This window comes from Podarcis pityusensis (assembly GCF_964106645.2).
Source record: "Podarcis pityusensis genome assembly, chromosome: W".
NCBI classification, from domain to species: domain Eukaryota; kingdom Metazoa; phylum Chordata; class Lepidosauria; order Squamata; family Lacertidae; genus Podarcis; species Podarcis pityusensis.
This window is the reverse complement of record NC_138045.1, coordinates 3,974,959-3,997,240: the sequence shown is the minus strand read 5'-3', so window position 1 is coordinate 3,997,240 and position 22,282 is coordinate 3,974,959.

Sequence of the window (22,282 nt, the reverse complement as noted above, 5' to 3'; positions counted from 1 at the left end):
TCACAACGTTGCCGGCTGGCAAACAGGCTGTGAGTAGCCGCTGGGTTTACTGTCTTAAACCCACAGCAACTGGAGAACCGCAGTACAAGGCTAGGCTAGTAGCCAGAGGGTTCACGCAGTGGAAGAGACTGCATTATACTGAAGTATATGCTCCTACTTCCAGAAGTGAAACTCTGCACATGCTCTTAGCCATTGCTGCACAAAGAGGTTTGCAGGTGCATCACTTTGATGTGGATGTAGCCTATTTGAACTCAGACCTCCAGGAGGAGTTGTACATGCTCCCTCCTACAGGGTTTGAGGGCGAGGGGCAAGGCATTGTGTGGAGATTGCACAAATCGATTTATGGGCTAAGACAATCAGCCAGGAATTGGAACTTGTGTCTGAATGAAGCCTTAGAGAAGCTAGGTTTCAGGAAGAGTCTTGCTGACAGCTGCCTGTACCTTAAAGGGTCAGGAGAGTCACAGGAAATGGTTTTGGTCTTTGTTGATGACATCATTCACTTCTCAGGGGCAAACAAACGGGTGCAGAAATTTGCCAAAGAGCTTGGTAAACGTTTTCAGCTCAAGAACCTAGGTGCAGTAAAGATCTACCTAGGTGTGCAAATAGTTAGAACTGAAAATGGTAGCTTCTTGCTCAGTCAGAAAGGCAAGATTGAGCAGTTGCTTGAGAAGTTCAGAATGTCTCATTGTGCAGGACTCAGGACACCCATGGAGACAAGCTACGTGAAAGACAGTCAGCTAGCAGAACACGCTGAGTTCGAGAACGCTGAGCTCTTTCAGTCAGCTCTGGGTAGTCTGTTGGATCGGTCCCAATGGAGCAGACCAGACATTGCGTTTGCTACCAATCTGCTCAGTAGGGAAGCTACGAAGCCCAGTGTAAGTCCCTGGAATGGTATCAAGCGGGTACTGTGGTACCTGCAGGATACCAAGGACTTCAGTCTCAAACTGTCAGCTGCTGGTGAGACGAAGCTCACGTGCTGGACAGACAGCAACTGGGCGAATCTGGATGACGGGAAGTCCGTATCTGGGATGGTAATAAAGGTTGGGGAATCTCTTATTGGGTGGAAGTCCTGGAAGCAAAGTCTCATTGCGCTGTCCTCCACTGTCGGATTTGTGCCGGGAACTGGAGTTCTATAGATGCCTGGTACAAGAGATCTGTGGGGATTGTAACTCTTCAAATGCTGAAATCTGTTTCTTCAACTGCAGCAAAGAGGTAAGCGTTATGATGGGACTGACCAAACGTACATTATCCTTTCAAGTTTGCCTGAAAGCTGGTTGCCCGTGATTAACAGCATGGAGAGTATGTGTCCCTGAGATCTGACCCTTGAGTATGTGGTTGGAAGATTGACCAAAGAAGCAGAAAGGAGGCCAGATAGACAGGCTGAACTCCAAGAGCGAAGGAGTTACAGCCAAGGGGGCCAGCAGCAGAATCTGCCAATGGAGCAACGCCAAGGTTTGGACTTGGCCATGGCATTGAGGAGGTGCTATAGATGCAACCAACCTGGGCATCTCCAGCGTCAATGCAGGGCAAGACTTCCAGGAGACGACATGGAGCAGAGACAGCAATCGACACAGAAATGTAAGCAGAAGGGGTTCTCTTCAGGGAAGAAGAACACGCGTTCTGCTCAGCTTGGGTCTGCATTTTCTTGAAAGGAGAGGATACCTCAAGGAATGTGGTTGCTGCACTCTGGCAGCAGCAGGGTTATCTGCAACAATAAGGAGGACTATAGGACCCTCGAGAAGCCAGTCGACAGAAAAGACTCGATCTATCTTGCTGATGGTCGTAGGAGCAAGATTGATGGCCAGGGAATATGTTTCCTGCAGTGCTTGAACACTACTCTACCAGAGATTCTGTTTGTCAGCAGTTTGGATGATTGTTTACTCTCTGTAAGCTGTTTGATTAATGCAGGGTATATATGCAGGACAGATCGTGAAGCTGAGGCTCCAATACTTTGGCCACCTCATGAGAAGAGAAGACTCCCTGGAAAAGACCCTGATGTTGGGAAAGATGGAGGGCACAAGGAGAAGGGGACGACAGAGGACGAGATGGCTGGACTGTGAGGAGAACCTGAGCTTACAGGGTTAAACAGCTCAGAGTGTACGCTCTGCGTACTGTGGAAAGGAGGGGGGAAATGCTGCGTCATTTCCGAGAGGCTAAAGCCTTTGTTCTTTCTCTCTACTTTCGCTTTTGAGGAGAGAGGACGTGTTTTCGCGATGCTGTTCGCTGTGATAGATAATGGATAGTCTGCTGTAAATAAAACTGCTTTTAGCTGCTAAGATCCTGTGTGGACTTTATTTAAGCACACTGAAGAATGCACTGGAGTTTTTTTTTGCAGTTTCCTCTTGCCGCTGACGAACTCTGCTATGCTCAGATGTGGACATTGGAATGCAGAGCTGCGATGGGAAGTGTGCCGGACCTCAGGCTTATCTGAGCAATAAATCAATTACCTAACAGGTTATGGAGGCAGTAATTGCAATTAGAGGAAGCTGCTTTGAAGCCTGCTTTGATGTGCTGTGTGCTTAAGAAGGCTGAAAAACTGAGAAGCTGTTGTTTTTGCTGCCGGAAGGCAAAAGTCCTGCTTTGAGGCTTCGCCTGGGAGGAAAGCAGGGAAGCTGGCTGCAATGCTGTGTGCTGCAAGGAGCCACTGGAGGCCTCTCCTTTGAAGCTGGCTGGTACGCGTGAGTACTTCAAAGCCCCAATGGGAGCACTGGGGGAGGAGATGGCTGAGCTCCAGGACTTTTATGATGTCCCGTTTGAAAAGCTCACAACCCAGTCCTGGGATATCTGGGTTAGAAGAGTCAGGGGGTGGTTTTTGGCCACAGGGTTCTGGGGTATAGCCCAGAAGGAGCCGGCCCCACCCATGCCAGTTGCTGCTGAAGAAGGAGGAGCAGAACTGGAGGCTGCTCTCCTGGAAGATAGAGAGCTGAGAATGCAAAGGGAGCTCTGCATGTTGAGAGCAAGCGTGGACGCTATCCTGTTGCCCCACCTGGAGGGCGTTGAGTCGGCTCAGGCCGCCTGGCAGGTGCTGAGGAGTCTGTGTAAGAGCTCAGCAGGAGCCCAGGGCCGGGAGAAAGCCGAGAGCAGGCAGGAAGCTGAGAGCCCAGAGGGGGCTGCTGGCCATGTTCCTGAAGTTACAGCTGGGAGTAGCTGCTTTGTCTCCGAGGGGCCGTGTGATGTTGAGGCCTACAACCAGAGTGCTGGGGAGCGTGCAGGCCCAGGCTGTGCACCCGAAGGTGGGGGTGCTGGGAACAAAGGAATGGCTGAAGAGGGAGCTGTGAGAGCTGTTGCTAGGCGTCGCCGCTGTTATCGCTGTGGCTCCCCCTCCCATCTGGTGAGAGAATGTCCAGTGGAGGCACAGGAACAGCCGAAGGCCGTCTCCCGTAGCAACCAGATAAAGAGCTCTTCTTCAAAGCGTGGGAAAGGCAAGCCGAAGGCAGCTGGCAGAGACACTGAACGTAAACATTTGGCTGCCTCTATGGCTGTAGTCAAGAGTTGTCAACAGGATGCTGTGCTGGCTTTTGTTATCGACTCAGGCGCCTCCCATCATCTCGTGCCATCTGGTGGATTCCTGGAGAACTGCACCTCTGTAAAATCTGGGAAGACTGTCTGTTTAGCAGATGGGACTCGACACCCACTCACGCAGAGTGGCTCACTGTTTTGTTCTTTCTTGCAGGATTCAATCCAGGCTTTTGTTGTTCCAGGACTGTCCTGCGCGTTGTTGTCTGTCAGTGCACTTCTTGCTGAGAACTACAGAGTGTGTTTTGAGAACAATAAGTGTTCTATTTCCAAGAATGGACAGCACCTAGTCAGTGTTGAATGTAAAGACAGGTTGTTTGTGATAAATGCTTCTTTTGCAGGTCCAGATGACACGGATGACACGGAGGAGGCTCAAGCACAGTGTGCCAATGTTCCAGTTCATGATGCGTGTCCACATCTCTGGCACCGACGCATGGCACACGTGTCGTTGGGGTCAGTGATGAAGATCCCAGAGTATACGCAAGGGTGCAAAATGAAATCATGTGCTAAGTTTCTAGATTGCAGAGCGTGCAAGTCCGCAAAGGTGAAAACGTGCACATACCCTAGGTCTGAGAGGGTGACCACTAGGGCTTTTCAATTAATTCATGCAGATTTGTCAGGTCCGTTTTCTGTGAGCAGTTTGGGCGGAGCCAAATTTGCGCTGGTTCTGATTGATGACCATACGAGGAATTCTTGGACGTTCACGCTTCGGCGCAAAGATGAAGCTGCACCGCTAATCAAAGACTGGATTGCGGCTGTGGAACTGCAGTTTTCCACACGGGTGCAAAACTTTCAGAGCGATCGCGGTGGGGAGTTCACCGGGTCTGCACTGCAAAGTTTCTTCAGCAAAAAGGGGATTCAACACAGGTTGACTTCTCCACACAGTCCCCAACAGAATGGGATCGCGGAACGCAGAAATAGGACTCTAGGGGAGATGTCCGCAGCTCTTTTGTTTGATGCCGGGCTCCCACAGCGTTTTTGGGGGGAGGCTTGGCGAACGGCCAACTTTATTCTGAACAGGTCGTTCAATTCAGTGGTAGGTGACACACCGTACTTCTTGCTCCATGGCAAGAAACCGAAGGTGCACTACTTCCGCGTTTTTGGCTGTGAGGCTTGGGTCCCCATACCAAAGGCCAAACGCAAGAAAGGTGAACCCAAGTCCCAAAAGATGATTTTTTGTGGGTATGAGCCAGGGACCAAGGGGTGGAGGTTTGCGTATCCGTCAGGGAATCAGTCCAGGATTCTGCTCAGCAACAGTGCTGAATTCTGTGAGCAGAGTGGCTGGGCAAGGATACATGGGAACCCTGACATCCTGTCAGAGAGTCTGCTAGACTCTGCTGATGAAGGAGAGGAAGAGGTTGAACCTGCTACTGAGGCTCAGAGGCCAGGCCCAGTACAGGCAGAGGGGAGAACTTCTCCCAAGGCTGTGAAGTTTGAGCAACGCAGTGCTCCATCTTCCCCCACAGGTTCGGCTGAGAAGTCCAGGAGGCACAGTAAGTCAGAGGGGGAGCTCTCTGATGCCAAGGACGTTCTGGCTGGCCCTAGTGGGTCAGAGGGGGTTCCTGAAGTAGTGCTGCGCCGTTCAACACGGACGACCAAGGGGAAACCTCCTGAAAGGTTTGCCGTCACTAGCGTGTGGGTCGGAATGGCACAGTGTGAACCCGAGAGTTTTGAGGATGTTCAGAAACTGCCTCAGGAAGAAGCCAGGAAATGGCATGAGGCGATGCAGAAGGAGATGAACTCAATGGAGTCTCTAGGTGTGTTCTCCCTCACGAAGTTGCCGGTGGGTGAAAAGGCAGTGGGTAGCCGCTGGGTTTACCGTCTTAAGCCCACAGCGACAGGAGAACCGCAGTATAAGGCCAGATTAGTGGCGAGAGGATTCACGCAGCGCAGGGGGTTGCATTATACGGAGATTTATGCGCCCACGTGTAGGAGTGAGTCTCTACGCTTGGTCTTGGCCATCGCTGCACAAAGAGGTTTGCCGGTGCATCACTTTGATGTGGATGTTGCTTACTTGAACTCAGACCTCCAGGAGGATCTGTACATGCTTCCTCCTCCAGGGTTTGAGGGCAATGAGCGAGGTACTGTGTGGAAACTTCACAAGTCAATTTACGGCCTGAAGCAGTCGGCCAGGAATTGGAACTTGTGCCTGAATGAAGCTTTGGAGAAGCTAGGTTTCAGGAAGAGTCTTGCTGACAGTTGCCTGTTCCTTAGAGGATCAGGAGACTCACAGGAACTGGTGTTGTTTTACGTTGATGACATCATCCATGTTGGAAAGGCAGACAAACAGGTGCAGAAGTTTGCCAAAGAGCTTGGGAAACGGTTTCAGCTCAAGAACCTGGGTGCAGTAAAGATCTACCTAGGCGTCAAGATAGCGAGAACTGAGGATGGTAGCTTCTTGCTCAGTCAGAAAGGCAAGATTGAGCAGTTGCTTGAGAAGTTCAGAATGTCCGATTGTGCAGGAGTTCGGACACCCATGGAGACGAACTTCGTGAAAGATAGCCAGCAAGCAGAAAGTGCTGAGTTTGAGAATGCTGAGCTCTTTCAGTCAGCTCTAGGTAGTCTGTTGTATCTGTCCCAATGGAGCAGACCAGACATTGCCTTTGCTACCAACCTGCTAAGTAGGGAAGCGTCAAAGCCCAGTGTGAGTGCTTGGCACGGTATCAAGCGGGTACTGCGCTACCTGCAGCATACCAAAGACTTCTGTCTTAAGCTGCCAGCTGAAGGTGAGGCGAAGCTCACATGCTATGCGGACAGTGACTGGGCGAATTCGCAGGACCGCAAGTCTGTGTCCGGGTTGGTGATAAAGTTTGGGAAGTCACTGGTTGGGTGGAAGTCCCGGAAGCAAAGTCTCATTGCGCTGTCTTCTACTGAGGCTGAATTCAGTGCACTGTCAGATTTGTGCCGGGAACTAGAGTTCTATAGATGCTTGGTGCAAGAGATCTATGGGGATTGTAGCTTGCCCATCACGGTTTGGGAAGACAATCAGCCTTGTTTGAAGTTGGCTGAGTCTGCGCAATTTAAGGCCAGAACCAAGCATCTGGACATACGTTTCCAAAATGTGTGTCAGAGTGTTCAGTCAGGTTTGATACGACTGAAGTACTGTGCCAGTCACAGTAACCTGGCCGATGGATTTACCAAACCTTTAAGCTTCCAGCGTCATGGGGAGTTTTGTGGTGGTTTGGAGTTGGGGGTAAGTTCTGTACTTACTTTCCCCACAGTAGCGCAGAGCGAGAGGGGGTGTGAGGAGAACCTGAGCTTACAGGGTTAAACAGCTCAGAGTGTACGCTCTGCGTACTGTGGAAAGGAGGGGGGAAATGCTGCGTCATTTCCGAGAGGCTAAAGCCTTTGTTCTTTCTCTCTACTTTCGCTTTTGAGGAGAGAGGACGTGTTTTCGCGATGCTGTTCGCTGTTGTCAGAGCTGCTTCCAGATCCTAGCTCACAGAGGATCACGCTAGCCAGCGATCATTAAATAAAAGTCTTTATTGAGTTACAGTTTCCATTCTCAAGCTGCTGCGTGCAACCCTACGTCTAATGGTTAGATCGGCGAAGCTCCATCTGAGTCTCCGCCCCTTGTACACCAACTTAATATCCTAGCCTTGCTCCACCTTTTCCGCCTGACTGTTCTTCTCTGGGTCCCTCTGCCCCCCGGGGTCTCTTCCTTCCGGGATTCCTCTGACGCTGACGCTGACCCCCCTGACTCTTCTCCCTCCTTTCGGCGTGCTTTAGGACCTGGCTCCCTTTCCGGGCTGCCTACTGCGCCACCTTCCTGTGCATTTGAACTTGGCGCGCGCGCCCAACCTTCCACCTTCCGTCTGACCGTTTCTTCGCTCCCCGATGGAGGTGTGGCCACTCCTGACTCGTGCCCTCCCCCCTGTTGTGAGCTGCCAGCGCTTGACCCCTGGCGCCCTTCCTCTTCCCTGCTCTCTGGCGGTGACGCTGGTCCCGATTTCCAACTGCTCCCCTCTGAGTCCCCTCTGGCTCTATCTTCCTGGGGTGTCCCCCTAGGCTCCCCCCTTGCCCTGGCCACTGGTGCTCCTTTCTGTGAATCTTCTGATTCACTGGAAAGACTCGGAGATCTCGGGTCGTCGTCATCACTCATCTTTTCTTCTGCCTCCTCCCCCTCGCTCTCTGTTTCCTCCCTTGCCCTTGCCTCTGCTCCTGAACCCCTGACATCTGTTGTCAGAGTTGCTTCCAGATCCTAGCTCACAGAGGATCACGCTAGCCAGCGATCATTAAATAAAAGTCTTTATTGAGTTACAGTTTCCATTCTCAAGCTGCTGCGTGCAACCCTACGTCTAATGGTTAGATCGGCGAAGCTCCATCTGAGTCTCCGCCCCTTGTACACCAACTTAATATCCTAGCCTTGCTCCACCTTTTCCGCCTGACTGTTCTTCTCTGGGTCCCTCTGCCCCCCGGGGTCTCTTCCTTCCGGGATTCCTCTGACGCTGACGCTGACCCCCCTGACTCTTCTCCCTCCTTTCGGCGGGCTTTAGGACCTGGCTCCCTTTCCGGGCTGCCTACTGCGCCACCTTCCTGTGCATTTGAACTTGGCGCGCGCGCCCAACCTTCCACCTTCCGTCTGACCGTTTCTTCGCTCCCCGATGGAGGTGTGGCCACTCCTGACTCGTGCCCTCCCCCCTGTTGTGAGCTGCCAGCGCTTGATCCCTGGCGCCCTTCCTCTTCCCTGCTCTCTGGCGGTGACGCTGGTCCCGATTTCCAACTGCTCCCCTCTGAGTCCCCTCTGGCTCTATCTTCCTGGGGTGTCCCCCTAGGCTCCCCCCTTGCCCTGGCCACTGGTGCTCCTTTCTGTGAATCTTCTGATTCACTGGAAAGACTCGGAGATCTCGGGTCGTCGTCATCACTCATCTTTTCTTCTGCCTCCTCCCCCTCGCTCTCTGTTTCCTCCCTTGCCCTTGCCTCTGCTCCTGAACCCCTGACATCTGTTGTCAGAGTTGCTTCCAGATCCTAGCTCACAGAGGATCACGCTAGCCAGCGATCATTAAATAAAAGTCTTTATTGAGTTACAGTTTCCATTCTCAAGCTGCTGCGTGCAACCCTACGTCTAATGGTTAGATCGGCGAAGCTCCATCTGAGTCTCCGCCCCTTGTACACCAACTTAATATCCTAGCCTTGCTCCACCTTTTCCGCCTGACTGTTCTTCTCTGGGTCCCTCTGCCCCCCGGGGTCTCTTCCTTCCGGGATTCCTCTGACGCTGACGCTGACCCCCCTGACTCTTCTCCCTCCTTTCGGCGGGCTTTAGGACCTGGCTCCCTTTCCGGGCTGCCTACTGCGCCACCTTCCTGTGCATTTGAACTTGGCGCGCGCGCCCAACCTTCCACCTTCCGTCTGACCGTTTCTTCGCTCCCCGATGGAGGTGTGGCCACTCCTGACTCGTGCCCTCCCCCCTGTTGTGAGCTGCCAGCGCTTGATCCCTGGCGCCCTTCCTCTTCCCTGCTCTCTGGCGGTGACGCTGGTCCCGATTTCCAACTGCTCCCCTCTGAGTCCCCTCTGGCTCTATCTTCCTGGGGTGTCCCCCTAGGCTCCCCCCTTGCCCTGGCCACTGGTGCTCCTTTCTGTGAATCTTCTGATTCACTGGAAAGACTCGGAGATCTCGGGTCGTCGTCATCACTCATCTTTTCTTCTGCCTCCTCCCCCTTGCTCTCTGTTTCCTCCCTTGCCCTTGCCTCTGCTCCTGAACCCCTGACATCCATCCCCCCCTCGAAGCCCCCTCTTCCCCCCTCCCCTCCTTCCGGTGCGGGATCTGGGTGCTGCCGTGTCAGGGGGACGAATGTCGGATACAGTTCGCTTCCCCTGGCGGGCCGCCATCCGAAGTCTTCCGGTTCTTCCTCCCTGCTCTCGTTGACGACGGTCACCTCCGCTTCCATCTCTGTGCCGCCGTGCTCGAAACCCGGGTCGTCCCCGAAAACGTCCATGTCCGTCTCTCCCTCGTTGCCTTCTGGAGACGTTGCTCGTCCTGGACCCTCCAGCCACCTTCTGCGGAACTGCTCCTCTGGTCGATCATCCCACCAATACGAGGGTTCTGAAGCAGATCCCGAGGGTGACCCCTCCGGGGAACGGGCGTCTCGTGTCGGTTCCTCGTCCGAGTCGAACCCCCGGAACGTGCTGGCTGAAAGCGTGGGCGTGAAAAGCCAGTCGTCGAAAAGGTCTGCTGGCATTGGCCTATGTGGGAAGAGGGCATGAAACTCTTCTTTGAGCAGAGGTTCGTCTAAAGCGTAGCCCGGCACCCAGCTGTTGGCACTGGCCGGGGTGCCCTCCTTGGCGAGAAGGTATTCTACCCCCTCTTCCCCCCATCTGGAGTCCAAAATCTCCGTGACTTCGTTGATGCACTCCTCCTGTGCCACTCCCCCTTGCCCGGTTCTCTCTCGGAGCGGACCCGGTGCCGTTCCTGGTTCCTGAAACCTGTGAGGTGCCTTGTAGGGAGTGAGCACCGATCTGTGGAACACCGGATGCATTCTGGAACCCTCCGGAAGAGCCAGCCTGAAAGCCACCGGGTTGACCTGTTCTTCGACTTGGTAGGGCCCCAGTTGTTTATGCCCTAGTTTCTTCTTCGCCAACGACCTGGCCGGCACTGCGTGGGCTGCTAACCAGACCCAGTCTCCCACATGGATCTCTTCGCCAACCCTTCTGTGTTTGTCCGCTTGTACCTTGTATGCGTGTTTAGCCAGCTCCAGGTGCCGCCGCAGCTGATCGTGGACCTCCTGCAACTCCGACGCGAACGCATCTGCTGTCTGCGGCTCCCCCTCCCCCATTCTTTCCAGTCCCGGGAAGGTTCTGGGGTGCCTCCCGTTGTTGGCGAAGAACGGCGTGACCCCCGTGGACACGTGCTTCGTGTTGTTGTAGGCGAACTCGGCGAGAGGCAGGTAATCCACCCACGTCGCAGGCTGTTGATTCGCATAACATCTCAGGTACTGCTGCATGATGGCATTGACCCGCTCCGCTTGCCCGTTGGTCTGCGGGTGTCTAGCCGACGCCAGGTTGATCTTGACGTTCAGGAAGCCCATCAGCCTCTGCCAGAAGTTCGAGATGAACTGTCGCCCTCGGTCGGACAGAATAGACCGCGGCAGACCGTGAACCTTGAACACGTGGTCTATGAACAGTTTGGCGGTTTGTTCCGCCGTGGCCACCTTCGCACACGGAATGAAATGTGCCATCTTGGAGAACAAGTCCACCACCACCAGCACAGCCGTCCTGCCCCTCGAGCTGGGCAGATCCGTGACAAAGTCCAGGGCCACTCTCTCCCATGGTTCGAACGGAGTTTGCAGCGGTTCCAGCAGTCCGGCCGGCGGTCTGTGCACTGGTTTGGCCCTCTGGCAGGTGTCACACCTCGCCACGTAGTCCGCGACTTCCCCTCTCATTCCGGGCCACCAGAAGTCTCTGGCTACTAATTCCACCGTCTTCTCCTTGCCAAAGTGCCCGGCAGTGGGCGCGTCGTGCAGCTGCTGCAGTACCTTGGCGCGAAGTTCGTCTCCCGGCACGTAGATGGCCCCTTTACGGATGAGCAAACCATCTCGCAGCTGGAACTCGTCGGTCGCTGCCGTGCCCCTGTGCACCTCTGCCATCTTTGCTTGCGCGAAGGAGTCATCCTGCAACGCTCGTCGCACCGCATCCAGGTCAACTGTTGCCGCCGCGCACGCCCACACTGTCGGTGCGAAGATGTGCATGGCGGCCGCTGGCGTTGCCTCCTCCAGATACTGTGGCTTACGGGAGAGAGCATCCGCCATGATGTTGGTGTCCCCCGGGACATATTCTATTCGGAAGTCGAAATTCGCAAAGAACTCAGCCCAACGTATCTGCCTCTGGTTCAGGAACTGTGCCGTGCGCCAGTGCTCTAGATTCTTGTGGTCCGTGCAGACCTGCACCGTGTGCTTGGCGCCGATCAGGAAGTGCCTCCACGCTTTGAACGCTGCATGAATGGCCAGCAACTCCCTGTCCCAGATGGTGTAGTTCTGTTCGGACTTGCTGAGCTTCCTTGAAAAAAACGCTCCCGGCCTCCAAACCCCCTGCGGGTCTTTCTGCAGCAGGACTGCTCCCACGGCTCTGTCCGAAGCGTCTGTCTCCACCCTCATCGGCCTGCTGGGGTTGACATGAAGCAGCTGCTCTTCCGACGCGAAGAGACGCTTGAGTGCCTGAAAGGACTGCTCCGCCTGCTCTGTCCAGATGAACTTCTTTTTCTTGGAGCTGAGCGTGTCTGTGATGGCCGCTGTCTGCATCGCAAAGCCTTTGATAAACTTGCGATAGAAGTTCGCGAAGCCGACAAACCGTTGGACCTCCTTCCGGTTGCGTGGGCTTTTCCAATCCAACACTGCTCGGACCTTGGCGCTGTCCATGGCGAGCCCTTTATCAGACAACTTGTAGCCCAGGAAATCCACCTCTGTCACGTCGAATTGGCACTTCTCCAGCTTGGCGTAAAGCCTATGTTGCTGTAGCCTGCTCAGCACTTCCTTGACGTGTCTGTCATGCTCCTGCTGCGATTCTGAAAAGATCAGGATGTCATCCAAGAAACAGACGCACGTCTTGTAGAGGAGCCCCGCCAACACGTGATGCATGAAAGCTTGAAAAACGTGGGAGCCATTTTGCAATCCAAAAGGCATAACTCTATATTCGTAGGTGCCCAGGGGCGTGAACATGGCTGTCTTCCACTCATCTCCTTCCCGCATGCGAATGAGGTTGTATGCCCCTCGCAGGTCCAACTTGGTGAACACTCTGCCCTTCCGTACCTTTGCGAGGAGGTCGTCGATTCGGGGCATGGGGAAGTCCGATGGCTTGGTCACACTGTTCAAGATGCGAAAGTCCACTACAAGTCTTTTTTGGGGCGTGTCCCGCTTCTTAACAAAGAATACCGGACTGCCCCCCGCTGCCTTGGACTCTCGGATGAAACCGCGCTCCAAATTATGATCTATGAACTCTTTGAGTTCCTGCAGTTCGTCCTCAGACATGGAATACAGCTTCCCTTTGGGCAGCGCCGCCCCCGGCAGCAGGTCAATTTTGCAGTCATATGGTCTGTGGGGGGGTAGCCTGTCTGCCTCCTTCTCGCAGAAAACCTCCAAAAATTCCGCGTACTTGTGGGGAACCGCTTGCAGCGTGCCTAGCTGCAGCTGTGACTCCTCTTCCCCTCCTTCCTGCCTGGGCACGATGCAGTGTTCAGCGCAAAAGGAAGAGCCGAAGGTCAGCTGCCTCTGGTACCAAGCCAGCGTCGGGCTGTGCTTGTCCAGCCAACTCATGCCCAATACAATGGGCGTGTCCGATAGTTGAGTGACATTGAAGCTGATGATTTCCCTGTGATTCCCAAGTCGCATCACCATTGGTGGCGTCTGCTTCACCACTTGCCCCCCTAGCAGCTCCCTGCCATCCACCGTGACAACCTGCAGGGGCAGCGTGGCAGGCAGCAACTGTATAGCGTGCCGGTCGACAAAGTCCTGCCCTATAAAGTCCGCATTGCTTCCGGAGTCAATGGTGATTGGCACGTCCATGGTGATTCCATTGGGCAGCTGGAGCGACGCGGTGAGCTTCACTACCGGTTTGGGCGGGAGGGGGTCCATGGGCTGTAAAATCTCTGGGGACTGCTTCACTGACACGTCTGGCTGGGCCCCAGTGCCTCTTCTTCCAACCAGACTCCTTCGTTTCCCTGCTGTGGTTGTCCTTGCTGCGTTGCTGCAGTTACCATTGCTGAGGCTGCAGTGTGCTTGTGGAGCCTCTGGGGACACTCTTTCGCCATATGCTGTGGATCATCGCAGATGTAACACTTCCTGTTCCCTCTAGGAGGCTTCGCTTTCACTGCTGCCGGTGCTAGGGCTCTGGCTGCTGACTGAGCCCTTGCACCTCCAACCTCCATAGGTTCCGCTCCTCCTCCTGGCAGAGGCGTGGATTGCGCACGCGCTGCTTCTCTGGGAAGGAAGGAGGAGCCCCTGGCTGGTTCGCGCCCTCCACGCCCTTCGTCCCTGCTCCACGGACGTCCTTCCAGCCGCACCCCCACCGCCAGCACCCTCTGAACGATCTCCTGCGTGGTCCGGGGTCTCTCCCCCCTCGCAATTTCATCTTTAACCGAGCCGTGCAATCCCTCCCAAAACAGGTCTCTTACAGGAGCCGAATCTCTGTCCCATTCCAGAGCACTGACCAAAGCGAAAAAGCGGGCATGGTACTGCCTTACGCTGGCCCTCCCTTGCTTCAGTCCATGTATCTGCTGCCGAGCAAGATCCACGTCAATGCTTGATAAAAAGCACCCATCCATCGCTTTAATAAAGGCATCCGCATTTTGGAGCGCCGGATCCTTATCTCTCCACAAATTGCGCAGCCATGCTTTAGCATCTCCATGCAAATGGGACATGATGAATCCCACCTTCTCTTGCTCATCTCTAAAGTCTTTGTTCAGCAGTTGCAGTGCACACATTACATCTGCTCTAAAGTTGGGGTACTGTTGCAAATTCCCATCGAAGTGAGAGACCAAACCGCCTGTTCGTCTCCCCAACCCAATCCCCTCCGGTTTGGGTGTCAGTTGCCCTTGCTTCGTAAGCACTTCCAACCTGACCTGGAGATCCCTGTAGGCGGCAGCTGCGTCCTCCTCTCTCTTCCTGGATGCAAGAGCCTCGGCATTCAGGCGCGACACTGCTTCTCTGAGTTCCACTATCTGCTGTTCGGCCGTCATGTTGTCTGCCGTTCGTGAGCTCGCTAGTAGGCACCCGCTTTCTCTCCTCTCCGCGAGGCTGTAGATGCCCACAATTTAAGGGATGGAGCTTACTGTCAGAGTTGCTTCCAGATCCTAGCTCACAGAGGATCACGCTAGCCAGCGATCATTAAATAAAAGTCTTTATTGAGTTACAGTTTCCATTCTCAAGCTGCTGCGTGCAACCCTACGTCTAATGGTTAGATCGGCGAAGCTCCATCTGAGTCTCCGCCCCTTGTACACCAACTTAATATCCTAGCCTTGCTCCACCTTTTCCGCCTGACTGTTCTTCTCTGGGTCCCTCTGCCCCCCGGGGTCTCTTCCTTCCGGGATTCCTCTGACGCTGACGCTGACCCCCCTGACTCTTCTCCCTCCTTTCGGCGGGCTTTAGGACCTGGCTCCCTTTCCGGGCTGCCTACTGCGCCACCTTCCTGTGCATTTGAACTTGGCGCGCGCGCCCAACCTTCCACCTTCCGTCTGACCGTTTCTTCGCTCCCCGATGGAGGTGTGGCCACTCCTGACTCGTGCCCTCCCCCCTGTTGTGAGCTGCCAGCGCTTGATCCCTGGCGCCCTTCCTCTTCCCTGCTCTCTGGCGGTGACGCTGGTCCCGATTTCCAACTGCTCCCCTCTGAGTCCCCTCTGGCTCTATCTTCCTGGGGTGTCCCCCTAGGCTCCCCCCTTGCCCTGGCCACTGGTGCTCCTTTCTGTGAATCTTCTGATTCACTGGAAAGACTCGGAGATCTCGGGTCGTCGTCATCACTCATCTTTTCTTCTGCCTCCTCCCCCTCGCTCTCTGTTTCCTCCCTTGCCCTTGCCTCTGCTCCTGAACCCCTGACAGCTGTGATAGATAATGGATAGTCTGCTGTAAATAAAACTGCTTTTAGCTGCTAAGATCCTGTGTGGACTTTATTTAAGCACACTGAAGAATGCACTGGAGTTTTTTTTGCAGTTTCCTCTTGCCGCTGACGAACTCTGCTATGCTCAGATGTGGACATTGGAATGCAGAGCTGCGATGGGAAGTGTGCCGGACCTCAGGCTTATCTGAGCAATAAATCAATTATCTAACATGGACAGTGTTCTCGAAGCTACCAGCATGCATTTGACCAAACTGCGGGAGGCAGTGGAAGACAGGCGTGCCTGGCGTGCTCTTGTCCATGGGGTCACGAAGAGTCGGACACGACTAAATGACTAAACAACAACAACAATAAATAGTGTTAAGTTCATGCAGGATGGTTGTTTGATAAAGAATGGAACACAGGTATGTGGCCATGCAAAGATGGAAAATGGGTTATATGTAATGCAGGACAAGCCTGTTAAAGCAGCCTAGGTGGTTCAGGATAATTTGCCAGTTCATAAGGGGTGTGTACCTGAATTACATAGGAAAGTGGGTCATGCAAATTTTCGTGTGCTTTCAAAGATGCAAAAGGTGTGCAAGAACCTAAAAGTAAATAGCTGTAACTGTTTCCTAGATTGCAATGTACGTAAAATGGCCAAATCTAAGAGGAAGCCTGTGGCTTCTAAAAGTGACAGAGTATCTAAAGAAGTTTTAGAACTTGTCCATTGTGACATGATAGGTCCTTTCCCACAGAAGACTGAAGGGGGCACCAGATATGCTTTTCTGGTAATAGATGATAAATCACGTTTTAGTTGGTTGTTGTTGTTAAAGCAGAAATCGGAGTGTTTCCCCACATTCAGAGAATGGGTTGCCCAAGCTGAAAAGCTCTTCGCTCACCCTGTTGTGCAGTTGCAAACAGATAGGGGCGGAGAATTTCTGAACAAACAATTTTGGGCATGGTTGCGACGTAAGGGTATCACTCATCATTTGACTAACCCTTATAACCCTGCTGAAAATGGTCTGTGTGAAAGACGTGGGGCTGTAATAAAGTCAGTAAAGGATTACCTGCTAGTGGATGCAGGATCAGGTCACAACCATAGGCTGTGGGGTGAGGCTTTCCTCACAGCAAACTTAGAATCATAGAATCATAGAGTTGGAAGAGACCACAAGGGCCATTGAGTCCAACCCCCTGCCAAGCAGGAAACACCATCAGAGCACTCCTGACATATGGTTGTCAAGCCTCTGCTTAAAGACCTCCAAAGAAGGAGACTCCACCACACTCCTTGGCAGCAAATTCCACTGTCGAACAGCTCTTACTGTCAGGAAGTTCTTCCTAATGTTTAGGTGGAATCTTCTTTCTTGTAGTTTGGATCCATTGCTCCGTGTCCGCTTCTCTGGAGCAGCAGAAAACAACCTTTCTCTCTCCTCTATGTGACATCCTTTTATATAGTTGAACATGCCTATCATATCACCCCTTAACCTCCTCTTCTCCAGGCTAAACATGCCCAGCTCCCTTAGCCGTTCCTCATAAGGCATCGTTTCCAGGCCTTTGACCATTTTGGTTGCCCTCCTCTGGACACGTTCCAGTTTGTCAGTGTCCTTCTTGAACTGTGGTGCCCAGAACTGGACACAGTACTCCAGGTGAGGTCTGACCAGAGCAGAATACAGTGGCACTATTACGGTACTTCCCTTGATCTAGACTCCTATTGATGCAGCCCAGAATTGCATTGGCTTTTTTAGCTGCCGCGTCACACTGTTGGCTCATGTCAAGTTTGTGGTCAACCAAGACTCCTAGATCCTTTTCACATGTACTGCTCTCAAGCCAGGTGTCCCCCATCTTGTATTTGTGCCTCTCATTTTTTTTGCCCAAGTGCAATACTTTACATTTCTCCCTGTTAAAATTCATCATGTTTGTATTGGCCCAGTTCTCTAATCTGTCAAGGTCGTTTTGAAGCGTGATCCTGTCCCCTGGGGTGTTAGCCACCCCTCCCAGTTTGGTGTCATCTGCAAATTTGATCAGGATGCCCTTGAGTAACTTTCTGATTAATAGAACCTGGTCAAGCTCTATAAAGGATTTTCCTTATCGTGTGTTGTTTGGGAAAGAACCAGAGTGGTTGATGATCATAACTGGGGTTCTTGGGCACATGTAAATATCCCCAAAGCTCAACACCAAAAAGGGGGTGCTAGATTGCAGAGACTGCAGTTTGTGGGGTATCAGTCCTATGGCAAAGGGTGGTGTTTCAATTTACTCCCAGGATGCTTGGTTTTGTCACAAAGTGCAGACTTTGCTGACCAGGACAGATGGACTACGATCCATGCCAACCCAGATTACCTACTGCTCCTGCAAGTAAGAGAAGAGGTTTCTTCTCAGCCATTGGCAACACAGGAGCAGGAGAAGGCAGATTTTCCCAAAAGATTTGGCAATAGATAATATTTCTCTAGAGGTAGAGGAAGAAGAGCCAGAGATAAGGGAGCAGGAAGTAGTTGTGGCTAGACGCTCTCAGTGTTCAAACAAGGGTGTACCTCCTCAACGTTTGACCCTAGGAGGAGTGAAAATATGCCTAGAATCATAGAGTTGGAAGAGACCACAAGGGCCATTGAGTCCAACCCCCTGCCAAGCAGGAAACACCATCAGAGCACTCCTGACATATGGTTGTCAAGCCTCTGCTTAAAGACCTCCAAAGAAGGAGACTCCACCACACTCCTTGGCAGCAAATTCCACTGTCGAACAGCTCTTACTGTCAGGAAGTTCTTCCTAATGTTTAGGTGGAATCTTCTTTCTTGTAGTTTGGATCCATTGCTCTGTGTCCGCTTCTCTGGAGCAGCAGAAAACAATGTGAGTTGTGTGGAACAACAAAGTTATAATGAAGTCTTAGACTTACCCCCTGGGGAACGTGCTTTGTGGGAACAAGCTATGAAAGAAGAAATGGACTCTTTTAAATGTACGTGTTTGAGGTCATAATGCCGCCACCTGATGGCAGAGTGGTGTCATGCAAGTGGGTTTATAAAAGGAAAACCCTTGCATCTGGGAAACCATGTTTTCAAGCCAGATTAGTAGCCAAAGGGTTCACTCAGATTAAAGGGGAGAGTTATGATGAAGTGTTTTATCCCACTGTAAAGAGTGAAACCTTTCATTTAATGCTTTCCATTGCTGCTGTAAGACAATTAGCAGTGCACCATTTTGATGTTGATGCTGCATATCTGCATGCAGATTTAGACCATGAAGTGTTAATGAGACAACCCCCTGGGTTTGAAGAGGGGAATGGTGCAGTTTGGCATTTGAAAAAGGCTGTCTATGGTCTCAAACAAAGTGGAAGGTGTTGGAACCAGCGTTTAAATGAAGCCCTTGTAAAACTTGGTTTTAAAAGGAGTGTGGCTGATCCATGCCTCTACACAAAGGGGACAGGCAACAAATATCTAATGCTCTTAGTCTTCGTTGATTATTTGCTTGTAGCAGGGAGTTCCACAGATGAGATCCAGAAGCTAACAAGTCAGCTGGAAAAGAGGTTTAAGCTTAAAGCCTTAGGGCCTGTAAGCAATTACTTGGGAGTAGAAGTAAGGTGGGAAGCCGAAGGAAGCTTCCTATTGAGCCAGAAGGAGAAAATTCTTCATTTGATAGAGCAGTTTGGCATGGAAAACTGCAAGCCAGTTCAGACTCCCATGACACCAGATTTCCCAAAGACAGTGTGTGATGGTGAATTTGATCAGCCTGAGTTGTATCACTCAAAAATAGGATCACTGTTATATTTGAGCCAGTGGTCAAGGCCAGACATTGCGTGTGCTGCAAATGTTCTGAGCCAACGTGTATCTAAACCCAGTACTGCCGATTGGTGTGCTTTGAAAAGGCTTATCAGATATCTAAAGGGGACATTAAATGTATGTTTGAAGATATCTAGTACACAAGATGAAAAACTAGAAGTATTTGTTGATGCGAACTGGGAAAGCTGTGTAGCTACCAGAAAACCTACAAGTGGAATGGTTATGATGTTTGCCAATTCCATAATTGGATGGAGGTCAAAGAAACAAGGATTTGTTGCAACCTCATCCTGTGAGGCAGAATATGGGAGCCTGTCACTAGCATGCAATGAAATCATGTGGTTTATACAGATACTAAAAGAGCTAGATTGTAAAATAGATTTGCCTATCCAAGCATATGAAGATAGTCAATTGTGCATTGAATTAGTGGGCTCAGAAATAACGAAGTCTGCATCAAAGCATATTGCTATCCGTCATGCAAATGTTAGAGATTGCGTACAGAATGGGGTAATCAAACTGGAGTATTGTCAATCACAAGATAATATTGCTGATTTGTTTACCAAGCCTTTGCCAGCAACATGTCGTAATGAATTGATGACAAAACTGGGTTTATGTATATAGTGTATGTATGTTTTGTTTTCTGTTGGGGTTTTTTGCATTTAAGAAACAGAAGGGGTGTCACGGCTAAAAATTGGCCGCTGTTTCTTTAATGCTAAAAGAACTAAGTCAGCATGAGTCAACGGCCTACAATGACTCATGCAACCTTTCACCTAATTCTACCTGTATATATAGAGTGGTCAATGTTAGTGTTGTGTTGTGGGTTGGTTAGAGAAAGCTGGTAGTGTTGATGTGTGTACAAGCTCATCTCTAACTTGGTTTTGCGGAATTTGCTAGAGGAGCTCAGCAGCTACGGGGGAGTTGTGGTTAAGGAGATGTTGGTAATGTTCTTTCCAGCGCAGTGCAACAGCTTCTTTTATCTTTTAGAAGTGTGGTACCGTCTGTTGAGCATAGGGGGCATATGCCATGATTTATTGGTTCATAGATGGTCTTTGTGGCTTAAAGAAACTCTGTGTATCATGAGTGTCGGCTAAGTGTTGGATCTCTTGAGCTTTTTTTTATCCAACAGGTGTTCTTTAGTTCTCTGGTTCTTCTTTGAACCTCGGCCTTAGTGTTGGCATGTTTTTACTTAGTGGCATAGTTTCTATCTCTTTGCCAGATCTGAAAGGCCTTCCTTTTCTTGTTCATAAGGCGTTCAATCTCACTGTTATTCTCATCAAACCAGTCCTGGTGTTTCTTGGTTTGGTATCTGTCAGGGAACTGCCATCAGTACTGGAGGGGGAGCGCAAAAGCCAGAGGGATTCCAGAGAGCGTCCAGGGATCGGGAGGAGCAGCCCATCTTCTGGGGAAGAGAATCAGCGTAGCACCAGTGGAGAAGGGGGGCAGGTGGGGGAAGTGGCGAGGCGGCCCCATGACTCCTTGCCTGGGACCAGTGGGGAGAGTAGGGGTCCTCCGTTGCCCACACCCTCCCTGCGCAGAAGGCTTTCGCGCAGAGAGGGTAGGCGGAGACTAGGCGTCAAAGAACTTCTTTGCTGGAAGAAGTTTAAGAAACGCCCACTCACGGATTCTGCCAGCGATTGAGTCAGCCACAGGTGAGTGGCTGTCCGGACAGAAGAGGTTCACTTTGGCAGCCCAGCCAGGTGTTTGCACCCAGCCAGGGAGATAGGCACGTGCTTACGCACGAGCAACCCCTTAGAACCATTACAGCATCCGATAATTTGTTCACAGGCTGCACTAATGGATGTTTTTAGCTTGGCCCAGTGTTCCTTGATGTTATCAGGGAATTCTGAAAACAGATGGTCCTTAAGAGTTGTTTGGAAGCAATCCTGCTTAATAGGATCTTGAAGGGCTTGAGTGTTCATTTTACGCCTTGGTTTCCTTGCTTGAAGCCTGCATTGAGGTATAATCTTGATAGCCATCATGGAGTGTATTATCATAGAATCATAGAATCATAGAGTTGGAAGAGACCACAAGGGCCATCGAGTCCAACCCCCTGCCAAGCAGGAAACACCATCAGAGCACTCCTGACATATGGTTGTCAAGCCTCTGCTTAAAGACCTCCAAAGAAGGAGACTCCACCACACTCCTTGGCAGCAAATTCCACTGTCGAACAGCTCTTACTGTCAGGAAGTTCTTCTTAATGTTTAGGTGGAATCTTCTTTTTTGTAGTTTGGATCCATTGCTCCGTGTCCGCTTCTCTGGAGCAGCAGAAAACAACCTTTCTCCCTCCTCTATGTGACATCCTTTTATATAGTTGAACATGGCTATCATATCACCCCTTAACCTCCTCTTCTCCAGGCTAAACATGCCCAGCTCCCTTAGCCGTTCCTCGTAAGGCATCGTTTCCAGGCCTTTGACCATTTTGGTTGCCCTCCTCTGGACACGTTCCAGTTTGTCAGTGTCCTTCTTGAACTGTGGTGCCCAGAACTGGACACAGTACTCCAGGTGAGGTCTGACCAGAGCAGAATACAGTGGCACTATTACTTCCCTTGATCTAGATGCTATACTCCTATTGATGCAGCCCAGAATTGCATTGGCTTTTTTAGCTGCCGCGTCACACTGTTGGCTCATGTCAAGTTTGTGGTCAACCAAGACTCCTAGATCCTTTTCACATGTACTGCTCTCAAGCCAGGTGTCCCCCATCTTGTATTTGTGCCTCTCATTTTTTTTGCCCAAGTGCAATACTTTACATTTCTCCCTGTTAAAATTCATCTTGTTTGTTTTGGCCCAGTTCTCTAATCTGTCAAGGTCGTTCTGAAGTGTGATCCTGTCCTCTGGGGTGTTAGCCACCCCTCCCAGTTTATTAACACAGTTTATTAACACTGGGAAACATTTTATTTTTTTTGCATTGACAACTGCAGTTGTTCTAACCTAATTTTGACGTGCTGTTTTCATATCTGAAGTTGGTTTTGTTCTGTAAGCTCTAGTTTAATTCATGTTTTTCACTTTTCACCATAAGCTTTGTTTTTCACAATGCAAGAATTCAATATTTTATTAAACACATAGCCAAAGTAGTACAATATGAGTATAAATGTAAGTGACTTATATAGCATTGAATATGTATATCTATGTACAGTTGGAGGTATGCAAAAAAATGTATTCCCTTGGGATACACAGTATACTGGGGAACAATTTTTTTTTCATTTTCTGTTGCATGAGATTTTTCAACTGTTCTTTTATGTTCTTTCAATGCTGATTTCAAATTTGAAATCGATTTTTGTGCACGTGCTATAGTTATCTTTCAATTTCCAACTTTTGCCAATATGTCATATTTACACTGGGGATAAGTGGACACTGACACGTTGATCTACCCTAAGCACATGGTAATTATTGATTTGCAAACTTAATTTTTCTTTATTTTTTATAGTTTTGTAACCTAAATATTTGTATTTTTCAGATCGGACCATGGCTTCTTCAAGTAGACAAAAATGTAT